Source organism: Crinia signifera, chromosome 6 (genome assembly GCF_055691185.1).
Source record: "Crinia signifera chromosome 6, ASM5569118v1, whole genome shotgun sequence".
NCBI classification, from domain to species: Eukaryota; Metazoa; Chordata; class Amphibia; order Anura; family Myobatrachidae; genus Crinia; species Crinia signifera.
The window spans coordinates 1,428,376-1,442,500 of record NC_139222.1 but is presented as its reverse complement, the minus strand read 5'-3'; the positions used below and the strand labels follow the sequence as shown (position 1 = coordinate 1,442,500).

General features: G+C 49.1%; 1 protein-coding gene across 3 annotated transcripts in view; it reads right to left on the bottom strand.

Moving 5' to 3' along the window:
- LOC146009832 (uncharacterized) overlaps positions 1-11,967 on the bottom strand; it is a 47,100-nt gene extending 35,133 nt beyond the window's left edge. For 2 of the 3 annotated variants that reach the window (XM_083150355.1, XM_083150356.1), the window contains exon 1: positions 11,833-11,967. The gene's annotated coding sequence lies outside the window, so the exon portion shown is untranslated. The remainder of the gene's footprint in view (positions 1-11,832) is intronic. The other variant, XM_083150357.1, reaches the window with a different exon arrangement.
- Positions 11,968-14,125: the final 2,158 nt, after the last annotated feature.

The window sequence follows — 14,125 nt, the reverse complement described above, 5'->3', positions numbered from 1 at the left end:
GTTGTGATGACGTCAGGTTGCCCCGCGGTGTCCCCGAGCCTCGCTGTATGGTCTCCGGCTGACTGTGAGTAACTAGTCAGTGTTCTCCAATAGGCGGCAGCAGCGTATGACGCGCTGCCTCCCTATTGGGTGTAGTTTCTTCCGGTCTATGCGTTCCAGCTCTGTGGAACGCACACCGGACTGACTACACGAGTTTGAGCATTTCTACTAACTGTATCTACTCGCTTCTTTGTTGACAGTAAGTTATATTACCTGTGATGCTTCTGCTGTGGCGCAGCGTGTTGTACATAGCACCATTTCTGTTGCTTTGTTTGATTTAGAGTTTTTGATTGGATGATTGATTGCAGTGGGCACTTCCTGTCTCTGGGCTTTATATACTGTGTACATGTCAATGGTGATTTACACTCTGGGGCTGTGACCCATCCTGTTCACGTGTCTTGACAAAGAGCCTGATGTGGCTCGAAACGTCGACCATATGACTGAGACTGTGGTGATGTATTAAAAGTTTTTTATTTGTACTAAGGGCGCGTTGGATAGGGGACTGCATAGCTGCCTCCTACAGGACTAAATGCAGAGGGGTAGCGATCCTTTTCCATAGAAACCTTAGATACCAAATACATGATTCTTTAGCTGATCGGGAGGGACGATACTTGCTCCTAGATGTGGAGATTGAAGGAGTATATTTCACCCTACTGAATCTCTACGCCCCAAATGCCTCCCCCGAGCAATTCCTGTCTGGGGTCTCCCAGATCCTGGCGGGACGCACTGTTCATAAACTGATTATTGGGGGGGATTTTAACTCGGTGGATAGCCCCACATTAGACAAATCCCCACCCTTCCTGGGCCGCCCCCCGGCCTCATGGAGCTATATCCAGGCTTTAAAAACTGACTTCCAACTCTGTGACCCCTGGCGCTTGCTACATGACACAGAAAAGTCATTCACCCACTTGTCCAGAGCACATCAAACACTGTCTAGAATAGACTATTTTTTGATCCACAACAGCCTCATGTCAGAAGTGGGGAGGGCGGAGATACACGAAATTTTGGTGTCGGATCATGCCCCGGTATCTTTGAGCCTGCAGCTGAGGGCCGGGGAGGGAGCAGATCGACTTTGGCGTTTTCCAGATTACCTAGCTAAATCAGAACAATTTAAGAACTTCCTCAAACAGTCTTGGCATAATTACCATGATGACAATATAGAACATTGGGAGGACTCGGTTCTGTTCTGGAGAACGTCAAAGGCAGTAATGAGGGGATTGATAATGCAGTTCATATCAAAACGTAAAAAAGAAACAGCACAGCAATACAGGGACTTACACAATGAGGTGTCCCGGTCATTTAGGGTATACCAGGCCTCTGGAACCCCCCCTGACTTGGAGACTTACCTAAATAATAGGAAACTACTAGAATCCTTCCTCACCGCCCAGGCAAGACTCAAAATAGATTACACAAAACAAATGTACTACAAATGGGGCAATAGGTCAGGACGCTTATTATCCCTCATGTCAAAACCCTTTAAAAAGAGGTCCTTCATTACCTCCATAAGAGATCCAGTCAGTAATAGAAATCTGTTCACCACTAAAGAGATACTGACGCACTTTGAGGACTATTATAGAAATCTGTACAAAGACTTCCCAGTTAACAAGGAAAAACAGGAATCCCTGCTGACCGAGGCCAATCTACCCCCCTTATCTCAGACTCAAAGAGACGCTCTCATACGGGATATTACCCCGGAAGAGTTGCATACAGTAATAGCGGGTCTTCAATCGCATAAATCACCGGGCCCAGATGGCTTCTCAGGAAGCTATTATAAGCTGTTGGAAACAGAAATGACCCCCACATTAATAGAATTATATAACAATATCCTTAAATCTAAACCCCTATTCCCATCATTCTCTGAGGCGTATACCACACTTATTCCCAAGCCGGGTAAGGACCCACAACTTGCAGACTCATACCGCCCAATTTCCCTCTTAAATGTTGATTTTAAAATTTTGACGAAGATAATCGCCAATAGATTGCAGCTGATAGCCGATGATTTGTTTACCAGCCACCAGATGGGATTCATACGAGGCCGTCACTCGGTGAGAGCCATAAGGATGGCCATCTCGGCTGTGATGGCGGAATCCTATAGGAAAACCCCTCAGAGTATGTTACTGAGTTTGGACACGAACAAAGCCTTTGACTCAGTAGCTTGGCCACACCTTTACTCGATCCTAGAGCGCAGGCAGTTCGACAACTCCTTCATAGATCTAATAAGATATTTCTACACTTCACCCTCCACCTCATTGCTGATAAATGGGCGAAGGGGCACAAACATTCAAATGTCCAGGGGCACACGCCAAGGCTGCCCACTTTCCCCTTTACTGTTCAACTTATGCATAGACCCACTATTCCGAATTTTGCAATCTTGGCCAGAATTTGAGGGAATTAAGATAGGGAACTCAGAATTAAAGCTCTCGGCTTTTGCGGACGATGTCCTGTTATATATAGGTAACCCGGGGCAGTCACTAGGGAAAATCCTGGAAAAATTGGACGACTATGGAGAAATTTCAGGTTATACAATAAATGTCTCCAAGTCTTCGGGGCTATTCTTGCATCCTCAGATACACATACCCACCTGGGGTAGGGGCTTCCCGATCCGTTGGGAGAGGGCTTATATTGATTACCTGGGCATACACCTCCCAAAACGGGCCGCGGACCTATATAGAATTAATATAACAGAGGCGATCCAGACGACATCTAGAGAACTAGAGGGGTGGAAACATTTGAAACTTTCCTATGTGGGTAAAGCCAACCTGATTAAGATGGTGACTTTCCCGCGCCTGCTATACTTGCTTCAAGCCCTCTCATTGTTACTACCGCAGAGAGATCTGCGACTGTTAGACTCACTGTTCAGGAAATTTATATGGGGAGCTAAACGTCCCCGTATAGGACTATATAAACTGCAGCAACCGGTTTTTAATGGAGGAATTAATTTCCCAAACATTCTACACTACAATCACTCATCCATACTCCGCTTTTTAAGGGATTGGCTACATAACCGGGAGGTTTACGCTAATACCAGGGTTGAAGGGGAGTTTTTGGTCAACTGTGATCTGGTGGGCTTTCTCCACATGCAAGACGAGGAGGTGGATGAACAAATTAAACTTAACCCACTTCTATGGTCCACACGCAAGGTATGGCATATTCTTAGACATAGACTAAATCTCAATGCCCACAAATCTTTATTCTTACCCTTTATACATAATCCAGAATTCCAGGGAGGACAGACGGGCCAACCATTTGGGAGTCTGCGGTCTGAGGGTTTGTCCACTGTCAGAGCCCTGATTGACATTGACTCGAAAAAACCTATGTCCTATGTCAGGGCGTCAGAGAACTTTCCAACATTTGGAAGACACCCCCTGGCTTATATGCAAGCAACACATTATGCATCGCAAGTGATACGCTACTTCTCAGAGGCGGATTGGACAAACGCTCTGGACACGATGCTCCTATCTGGGGTGGCCGAAAGACGGGCTATATCTACTCACTATAATTTTCTCCGGCAAATTATAGACCATGACACCATCACCACAGGAATGAAAGCCTGGACACAGGCGATGCCAGACCTGACATGCCAGGTGCTAACCAAGGCACTGTGGCGCTCCAGGAAACTATTACCCGCCATACAATACCAAGAAATGTTTCTCAACATTTTCCATAAGGCATATTTCTCCCCTCGCAGACAATTCCTCGCTGGGATGGCCCCCACGGCGGCATGCCCGAGGTGCCAGGCCAGCGAGGCAAACCTATACCATTACTTCTGGGATTGCCCCATAATCAAACGGTTTTGGCTTCAGGTTAGGAAGTTCGCACAGGACCACCTGGTGAACTATGTCCCTTTCAATGATCAATGGGCTATCTTTGGTATACTGCCCGAGGACCAAAGAATAACCAGAGGGTGTAGGCGTCTATTGGTGATTGTCAGCGCAGTCGCACGCAAGGCCATTCTGCAGACATGGATCGACGCTGTTCCCCCTTCTATGCAGTTATTTAAAACAAAACTGTTCCACGTATTTAACATGGAATGGATTGAGGGACTCTTAGATAAAGAACGCCACACTAAGAAAATATTCGATACTTGGGAAAGCTATATAACTGTGCTCTCACCTGAAATCAGAACAAAACTCCATAATTCATTTAAAGACACCCAGTGGTACCTGATGAGACTTGTCTCAGGGGACCCCCCTATAACCATAGATACTTAAAAGTGAGGTGCCTTTACCAACCAGATTGACAGCCCTGGGACACCAAGGGCCAAGGGATAGGTTAGATACACCCGAGGGGGGGGAGGAAAGGACGACTTAGACACAGGATATATTTTGCCGAGATCTTCAACATTGGAGGACAGTGCCTGATAAAGGAGATAATACTGTTCATTGACTGTTTCTTTCAAATGTCTGTTACCTGTATGGAAATTGCTATTCATACATTCAATCTGTAACATTGTGTTTTCTGGTGTTTCAATAAAAACATGTTTAAAAAAAAAAAAAAAAAAAAAAAAGTTTTTTATTTGCATCATACTGCCGGAAGACTGGTGAGTGCGCTCTATTTCTACTATATACATTGGCTGTACCCCCATGGACTGTGGCCTGAGTGTGGCACCCCAGCAGTTGTCTCTAGGCTTGCCTGGCATCATCGGAAGCAAGTCATCGAAAGCAAGCAATGAGTTAGAACTGGAATGAAGTTTTAAAACCATCTCTCATCTCCTCTGTACAGGTACATGAATGCCATTTTCCAAAACCTGATGCTTTTCATTTAAAAGAACAGTCTGCAATGGGAATGTGTTTTGTTACTGGGAGCCTACAACATCCCCCACCTTTAATCAGATAAGCTGAGCAATGTGTGCAAACACCAACCCCTCCTCCTGTACCAGCTGACCCAAACTTTCCTTTAAAATGGGACATTTGGAGAAGCCTGGCCAAGGCTTGCCTGGCATCATCGGAAGCAAGTCATCGAAAGCAAGCAATGAGTTAGAACTGGAGTTTGGACTGGATTTGGACATAAACCGAAACACTGCCATGTTTTATTTTTGCTTTTCCCAAGATACCATCTATCTCAGCCTCTTAGGAAAGCTATGTATTACTCTTTGTTTTACTGTTTCTTTACCATGATCATCATCATATACCTCTACCCCCACTGTATGCAAAGCCTGTATGCTGTACATTCGCTGGTTGCACACCCCGCCAGCAACAAGCTGGCAGGGTGTGCCAGCTTTGGAAGAAAAGTGCTACATAAATACAAATATGTTTACTGCTGCCTCTGAGCAGCATGATCAAGATGGCGCCGCTGATGGCTGCCTAGGAGCTGTGCAGCTCAGCCAAATATGTTCCCTGTGTGATAACTGTACTGTCTCTGCTTGTATTGTTACCTACCTGGCTGTTTCGGCGACCAGTGGCGCCGCTGATGGCTGCCTAGGCGCTGTGCACCTCGGTGGGTATGTGTTCCCCACATGTAATGTTTTATTGTAATGTATGTAATGCCTTCTCCCCCTGCCCCCCCCCCCCCCCTTCATCCCTGCTTGATGCTGCACTGTAAATCCACAAAAAATTCCTAGTGTGCGCAAGCATACATGGCCAATAAAGTTGATTCTATTCTATTCTATTCTATTCTATTCTATTCTTGGAAAATTGTGTGTGCCGGTTCTGCCAAACTACAATATATATATATATATAAAATGAAACAATAGTTGGTGGTAGTGTCCCCCATAAAAAGTTTTAATCGTTGGTGGTATAGTGTGGCATCCCCCTCTCCCCTCTTCCGTTGGTGGCACAGTGTAAAAGAATATAGTATATACTTACCAACTCCGGTGTCTTCCAGCGTCGCGTCCTCTCACTGCAGCTTCCATCTGACTGCAGAGGGCGGGCGCGGCACCCGGCAGGTCCAGGAAGCGTCTCTTCAGCTGGGCTCCGGCGGCGAGGCTTCCAGGTCGGCGGCAGCGGGGCTTCCAGGTCGGCGGCAGCGGGGCTTCCAGGTCGGCGGCAGCGGGGCTTCCAGGTCGGCGGCAGCGGGGCTTCCAGGTCGGCGGCAGTGGGTCTTCATCTGGGCGGCGTGCTCCGGCATGACAGTCGCTCAGATGGCCCTGCTCATCCCCGCGCCACACATGCGGGAGATGAGCAGGAGCTTCTGAGCGACTGTTATGAATTGACTGACCGGGCCATTCTGAATCTTGTGCAGATTCTAAACGGCGGGGGCGCGCATGTAAATCGCTGTGTGGGCTATATACACAGCGATTTACATGCATTTTCAGGCATTTTCTGAGAAATTTAGTAAAATCGCTCAGAAAATGCCTGAAAATTGTGCTGTGTGTGGGGGCCTTTAGGATGTGATTGGCTGGACGTTTATATCTCCTTATCACACTTGGATTTATCTCTTGTTAAGGCTTAATACACCTGCCCCATTGTGAGATAACTACTACCACGGTGTATACAGCCCACAGGACAGAACGCTGGAGGTATACAGGGCACTGGCCAAGTGTAATATATAAAACACACAATTTTATTAACAACTAGTAATATAATAGAAATCCCCACAAAATGGCAAAATATTAGTTATAAAAGCAAAAGGCAGAAATAACACAGCACTATATGATGTCACCATATGTGGGAGCTCTGCACCTAATCCTACCACTTGGTAGTGACTAAACCCCTCCCCTAATCATGATGTCACCATATGTGGGAGCTCTGCACCTAATCCTACCACTTGGTAGTGACTAAGCCCCTCCCCTAATCATGATGTCACCAGATGTGGGAGCTCTGCACCTAATCCTACCACTTGGTAGTGACTAAGCCCCTCCCCTAATCATGATGTCACCAGATGTGGGAGCTCTGCACCTAATTCTACCACTTGGTAGTGACTAAACTCCCCTAATCATGATGTCACCATATGTGGGAGCTCTGCACCTAATTCTACCACTTGGTAGTGACTAAACCCCTCCCCTAATCATGATGTCACCATATGTGGGAGCTCTGCACCTAATTCTACCACTTGGTAGTGACTAATCCCATCCCCTAATCATGATGTCACCATATGTGGGAGCTCTGCACCTAATTTTACCACTTGGTAGTGACTAAACCCCTCCCCTATTCATGGCATGCACGTATGTATGTCACATGATGCATAGACCATTTAGGACATAAAGGCCTCAGTAATCTGTTGTGTAAATATAATATAATAGTCCTGTTATTAGGTCACACTGGGTATAAGGAAGGAAGAAGGAAAAGCACAAGAGGAGGTGAGAGGGCCCTGCACGTGAGAGCTTACATACCACAGGGGAGGGGCAGACAGACAGGTGACACAGGTGGGGTAGGCTGTGCAGTGAGAGTGGATCAGGTGAGAGATGCTGGGTGTGAGCAACAAGTGGGGTCTTGGGAGCCTGTATGACGTTTTTTAGAGAGGTGGAGAGTGTGAGGGGGAGAGGGAGAGAGTTCCAGAGAAATTGTTGGGGGTTTTTTTTATAATTTTTTTATTATTATTGTAATTAGAGATGTGCAGGTTCGGATTTATTTGGATTTACCCGGATTTTCTTATTGGCTATCGGCTGTCACATGTTTTGACTCCAAATCATGTGACAGCCGATAGCCAATAAGATCCCGTTTTGACTTCCCGGTAAATCCAAGTAAATCCAAACCTGCACATCTCTAATTGTAATACTGTGGCGAAACGTGGCCATGCCAGCATTCCGTGGCGCACACTGGGCGACTATGCCCAGCGTGTATGGACAGTGATGATGACTATAATCGCTGCGGGGAAAGCCGCTCAGTGCATACACACTGCATACAAACTGAGCGGCTTTCCCTGGCCCGGCACCGACTGAGGGGGGGGGGGGGGGGGAGGAAGGCGTTGCATAGTGGAGCGCTATGCAAAGCTGTCCTCAGCGCCGCTCATCTGCTGGTCTAACCAGCAGATGAGCAGCTTTCCCGGCGATGTTGCAGGAGCGCGCAGCAGCGCTCACCGCTGGGGCATACACACTGGGCCGCTTTCAGCTGAAAGTCGCCCAGTGTGTATGGGCCTTAAGTAAGTTGGGGAGAGATTTTGGCTAGATGCACTGGAGATTTTGAATTAGTGATGATAGCCTATGATCTAGTCAGAATTGCCTTGCCTGCACAGTCACTCTCTGCTGAACAATCTCTGCTAGACAATACTGACTAAGCAGGAGATTCATATTCAGATTCATATCTAGTCAAAATGTCCTGTTAAAAGTTCTCTGTGTGTGCACCCCTTAAGGATAGATAATCCCAATCCCAGGTCTATGGGTCAGTCCCCAGAGAAGAGATCTGCCCACATGAAGGTGTGAATCCCCTCGCCTAGTCCCTGGTGGGGGGCAGGACACACAGGCCTAACACCTACAAGCTACAAAGCCAGATGACGGGAGCGATGTAATCAGCCCCTGGACAGGTAATAGGAGACCCTGTTACATTCATATACACTTGTGTCCAGCATTGGAAGGGTTAATCATCCCTGAGAGGGAGAGGGGGGGTGCCGTGAGATGTTGGTGCATTCAGGGAGAGAGGAGAGAATGAGAGTCAGCGCTGGGAGTTGTGGACTGGCGTGATAAGAGATGTATAAGCACACGTCAGAGAGCCCACTGTAGGTGATTATGGGGAAGATTTCTAATATCGTCCTGATAAGGGGTAAGAAGTGGAAGGGAGCCGGAGCCTGCCGCCCACAGGAGAGAAGAGGAGCCGCTGCGCTGTGCTGGGAGCCTGCCGCCAACAGGAGAGATGACGAGCCGCTGCGATGTGCAGGGAGCCTGCCGCCCACAGGAGAGAAGACGAGCCGCTGCGCTGTGCTGGGAGCCTGCCGCCCACAGGAGAGAAGAGGAGCCGCTGCGCTGTGCTGGGAGCCTGCCGCCAACAGGAGAGATGACGAGCCGCTGCGCTGTGCTGGGAGCCTGCCGCCCACAGGAGAGAAGAGGAGCCGCTGCGATGTGCTGGGAGCCTGCCACCCACAGGAGAGAAGACGAGCCGCTGTGCAGGGAGCCAGAGCCTGCCAGCCACAGGAGAGAAGAGGAGCCGCTGTGCAGGGAGCCGGAGCCTGCCACCCACAGGAGAGAAGAGGAGCCGCTGTGCAGGGAGCCGGAGCCTGCCGCCGGCAGGAGAGAGGAAAAGCCACTGCGCTGTGCAGGGAGCCTGAGCTTTCTCCCTGTATAGTAGGACACTACATGCCGCTCCTCCTGTATAGAAGGACACTACATGCCGCTCCTCCTGCATAGTAGGACACTACATGCCGCTCCTCCTGCATAGTAGGACACTACATGCCGCTTCCCTGTATAGTAGGACACTGCATGCCGCTCCTCTGTATAGTAGGACACTACATGTTGCTCCCCTGTTTAGTAGGACACTACATGCCGCTCCCCCTGTACAGTAGGACACTACATGCCGCTCCCCTGTACAGTAGGACACTACATGCCACTCCCCTGTACAGTAGGACACTACATGCCGCTCCCCTGTACAGTAGGACACTACATGCCGCTCCCCTGTACAGTAGGACACTACATGCTGCTCCCCCTGTACAGTAGGACACTACATGCTGCTCCCCCTGTACAGTAGAACACTACATGCTGCTCCCCTGTACAGTACGACACCACATGCTGCTCCCCTGTACAGTAGGACACCACATGCTGCTCCCATTGTATAGTAGGACACCACAGGCTGCTCCCACTGTATAGTAGGACACTACACGCTGCTCCCCCTGTATAGTAGGACACTACACGCTGCTCCCTTGTACAGTAGGACACCACATGCTGCTCCCATTGTATAGTAGGACACCACAGGCTGCTCCCCTGTATAGTAGGACACCACAGGCTGCTCCCCTGTATAGTAGGACACTACATGCTACTCCCCCTGTATAGTAGGACACTACATGCTGCTCCCCTGTATAGTAGGACACTACATGCTACTCCCCTGTATAGTAGGACACTACATGCTACTCCACCTGTATAGTAGGACACTACATGCTGCTCCCCCTGTATAATAGGACACTACATGCTGCTACCCTGTATAGTAGGACACTACAAGCCGCTCCTCCTGTATAGTAGAACACTACACATGCCGCTCTACCTGTATAGTAGGACACTACATGCCGCTCCCCTGTACAGTAGGACACTACAGGCTGCTCCCCCTATATAGTAGGACACTACAGGCTGCTCCCCCTATATAGTAGGACACTACAGGCAGCTCCCCCTATATAGTAGGACACTACATGCTGCTCCCCCTATATAGAAGGACACTACATGCTGCTCCCCCTATATAGTAGGACACTACATGCTGCTCCCCCTGTACAGTAGGACACTACATGCTGCTCCCCCTGTTTAGTAGGACACTACATGCCGCTCGCCCTGTATAGCAGCACACTACATCCTGCTCCCCCTGTATAGTAGGACACTACATGCTGCTCCCCTGTATTGTAGGACACTACATGCTGCTCCCCTGTATAGTAGGACACTACATGCTGCTCCCCCTGTATAGTAGGACACTACAGGCCGCTCACCCTGTATAGTAGGACACTACATGCCGCTCCCCTGTATAGTAGGACACTACATGCTGCTCCCCCTGTATAGTAGGACACTACATGCCGCTCCCCTGTATAGTAGGACACTACATGCTGCTCCCCCTGTATAGTAGGACACTACATGCACTCCCCTGTATAGTAGGACACTACATGCGGCTCCCCTGTATAGTAGGACACTACATGCGGCTCCCCTGTATAGTAGGACACTACATGCTGCTCTCCTGTATAGTAGGACACTGCATGCTGCTCCCAATGTATAGTAGGACACTACATGCTGCTCCCCCTGTATAGTAGGACACCACAGGCTGCTCCCCCTGTATAGTAGGACACTACATGCGGCTCCCCTGTACAGTAGGACACTACATGCGGCTCCCCTGTACAGTAGGACACTACATGCTGCTCCCTCTGTATAGTAGGACACTACATGCTGCTACCCCTGTATAGTAGGACACTACATGCTGCTCCCCCTGTATAGTAGGACACTACATACTGCTCCCCCTGTACAGTAGGACACTACATGCTGCTCCCCCTGTATAGTAGGACACTACATGCTGCTCCCCTGTATAGTAGGACACTACATGCGGCTCCCCTGTATAGTAGGACACTACATGCTGCTCCCCTGTATAGTAGGACACTACATGCAGCTCCCCTGTATAGTAGGACACTACATACTGCTCCCCTGTACAGTAGGACACTACATGCTGCTCCCCCTGTATAGTAGGACACTACATGCTGCTCCCCTGTATAGTAGGACACTACATGCGGCTCCCCTGTACAGTAGGACACTACATGCTGCTCCCCCTGTATAGTAGGGCACTACATGCTGCTCCCCTGTATAGTAGGACACTACATGCTACTCCTCCTGTATAGTAGGACACTACATGCCGCTCCCCTGTACAGTAGGACACTACATGCTGCTCCCCCTGTATAGTAGGACACTACATGCCGCTCCCCTGTACAGTAGGACACTACATGCTGCTCCCCCTGTATAGTAGGACACTACATGCTGCTCCCCCTGTATAGTAGGACACTACATGCTGCTCCCCTGTATAGTAGGACACTACATGCTGCTCCCCCTGTATAGTAGGACACTACATGCCGCTCCCCTGTACAGTAGGACACTACATGCCGCTCCCCCTGTATAGTAGGACACTGCATGCTGCTCCCCTGTATAGTAGGACACTACATGCTGCTCCCCTGTATAGTAGGACACTACATGCGGCTCCCCTGTATAGTAGGACACTACATGCACTCCCCCTTTACAATTGGCGCCATTACCTGCTGTTGCCGGACAGATACTCGGTAGGTACAGCTGGGGAGCGGGACAAGAGATGATTCAGCATCCGTTCCCGAGCTAATTAAATCGCTAATCCCCCCGTTTTCCGGTCTGTGCGTTCCATACTACTTCCGGTCTGTGCGTTCCACCCTACATCCGGGCGGTGCGGCCCAACCTACTTCCGGCGGTGCGGTCCACCCTACTTCCGGGCGGTGCGTTCCAACTTACTTCCTGGCTGTGCGTTTCACGCTAATTGTGGTCTGTGCCGACTTCCGGGATATACGGTCCACCTTAATTGTGGGCTGTGCGTTTCAGCATACTTGTGTGTTTCAGGTGGAGCAGCATGTGGTGTACTACAATACAGGGGGAGCAGATTATAGCGTCCTACTGTACAGGGGGAGCAGCCTGTGGTATCCTACTATACAGGGGGAGCAGTATGTAGTGTCCCAAAATACAGGGGGAGCAGCATGTTGTGTCCTACATTACATGGGGAGCAGCATGTGGTGTCCTATTATACAGGAGGAGGAGCATGTAGTGTTCTATTATACAGGGGGAGCAGCATGTGGTGTCCTACTATACAGGGGGAGCAGCATGTGGTCGTGTTCTACTATACAGGGGGAGAGGCGTATAGTGTCCTACTGTACAGGGGAGCAGCATGTAGCATCCTACTGTACAGGGTGAGCAGCATGTGGTGTCCTATTATACAGGGGGAGCGGTATGTAGTGTCCTACTATACAGGGCGAGCAGTATGTGGTGTCCTATTATACAGGGGGAGCGGCATGTAATGTCCTACTATACAGGGGGAGCAGCATGTAGCATCCTTATGTACAGGGGGAGCAGCATGTGTTGTCCTGCGGTACTTGTTTCCTAGCACGGCGCCCGTCGGGGTTGATTGCATGCCTTAAGTTAAGGTACTTAAGGCATGCGATGGACCCGATTTTCTGTCACTTACAAGCTTAATCGCCGGTAAAAGTGAAAATCGCGTTGATCGCGTCCATCACGGCCCCTAATAAGGGGCCGCGATGCGACCGACGCGATCAACGCGATTTTCCCATAGGGAACAATGTTAAATTATTTTTAAAGTGAAAATCGGGTTAATCGCGTCGGTCGTGGGGCGGACTTGTAGTTATTTATCTTCGGATCTGTCCGTGTGAGACCTATTACGTGGGGCGGACTTGTAGTTATTTATCTTCCGATCTGTCCGTGTGAGACCTATTACGTGAGGCGGACTTGCAGTTATTTATCTTCCGATCTGTCCGTGTGAGACCTATTACGTGGGGCGGACTTGTAGTTATTTATCTTCCGATCTGTCCGTGTGAGACCTATTACGTGGGGCAGACTTGTAGTTATTTATCTTCTGATCTGTCCGTGTGAGACCTATTACGTGGGGCACACTTGTAGTTATTTATCTTCTGATCTGTCTGTGTGAGACCTATTACGTGGGGCGGACTTGTAGTTATTTATCTTCCGATCTGTCCGTGTGAGACCTATTACGTGGGGCACACTTGTAGTTATTTATCTTCCGATCTGTCCGTGTGAGACCTATTACGTGGGGCGGACTTGTAGTTATTTATCTTCCGATCTGTCCGTGTGAGACCTATTACGTGGGGCGGAGTGTAGTTATTTATCCTCTGATCTGTCCGTGTGAGACCTATTACGTGGGGCGGAGTGTAGTTATTTATCCTCTGATCTGTCCGTGTGAGACCTATTACGTGGGGGGGACTTGTAGTTATTTATCTTCTGATCTGTCCGTGTGATACCTATTACGTGGGGCGGACTTGTAGTTATTTATCTTCTGATCTGGCTGTGTGTGACCTATTACGTGGGGGGGACTTGTAGTTATTTATCTTCTGATCTGTCCGTGTGAGACCTATTACGTGGGGCGGACTTGTAGTTATTTATCTTCTGATTTGTCCGTGTGAGACCTATTACGTGGGGCGGACTTGTAGTTATTTATCTTCCGATCTGTCCGTGTGAGACCTATTACGTGGGGCGGACTTGTAGTTATTTATCTTCCGATCTGTCCGTGTGAGACCTATTACGTGGGGCGGACTTGTAGTTATTTATCTTCTGATCTGTCCGTGTGAGACCTATTACGTGGGGCGGACTTGTAGTTATTTATCTTCGGATCTGTCCGTGTGAGACCTATTACGTGGGGCGGACTCGTAGTTATTTATCTTCTGATCTGTCCGTGTGAGACCTATTACGTGGGGAGGACTTGAAGTTATTTATTTTCCGATCTGTCCGTGTGAGACCTATTACGTGGGGCGGACTTGTAGTTATTTATCCTCTGAT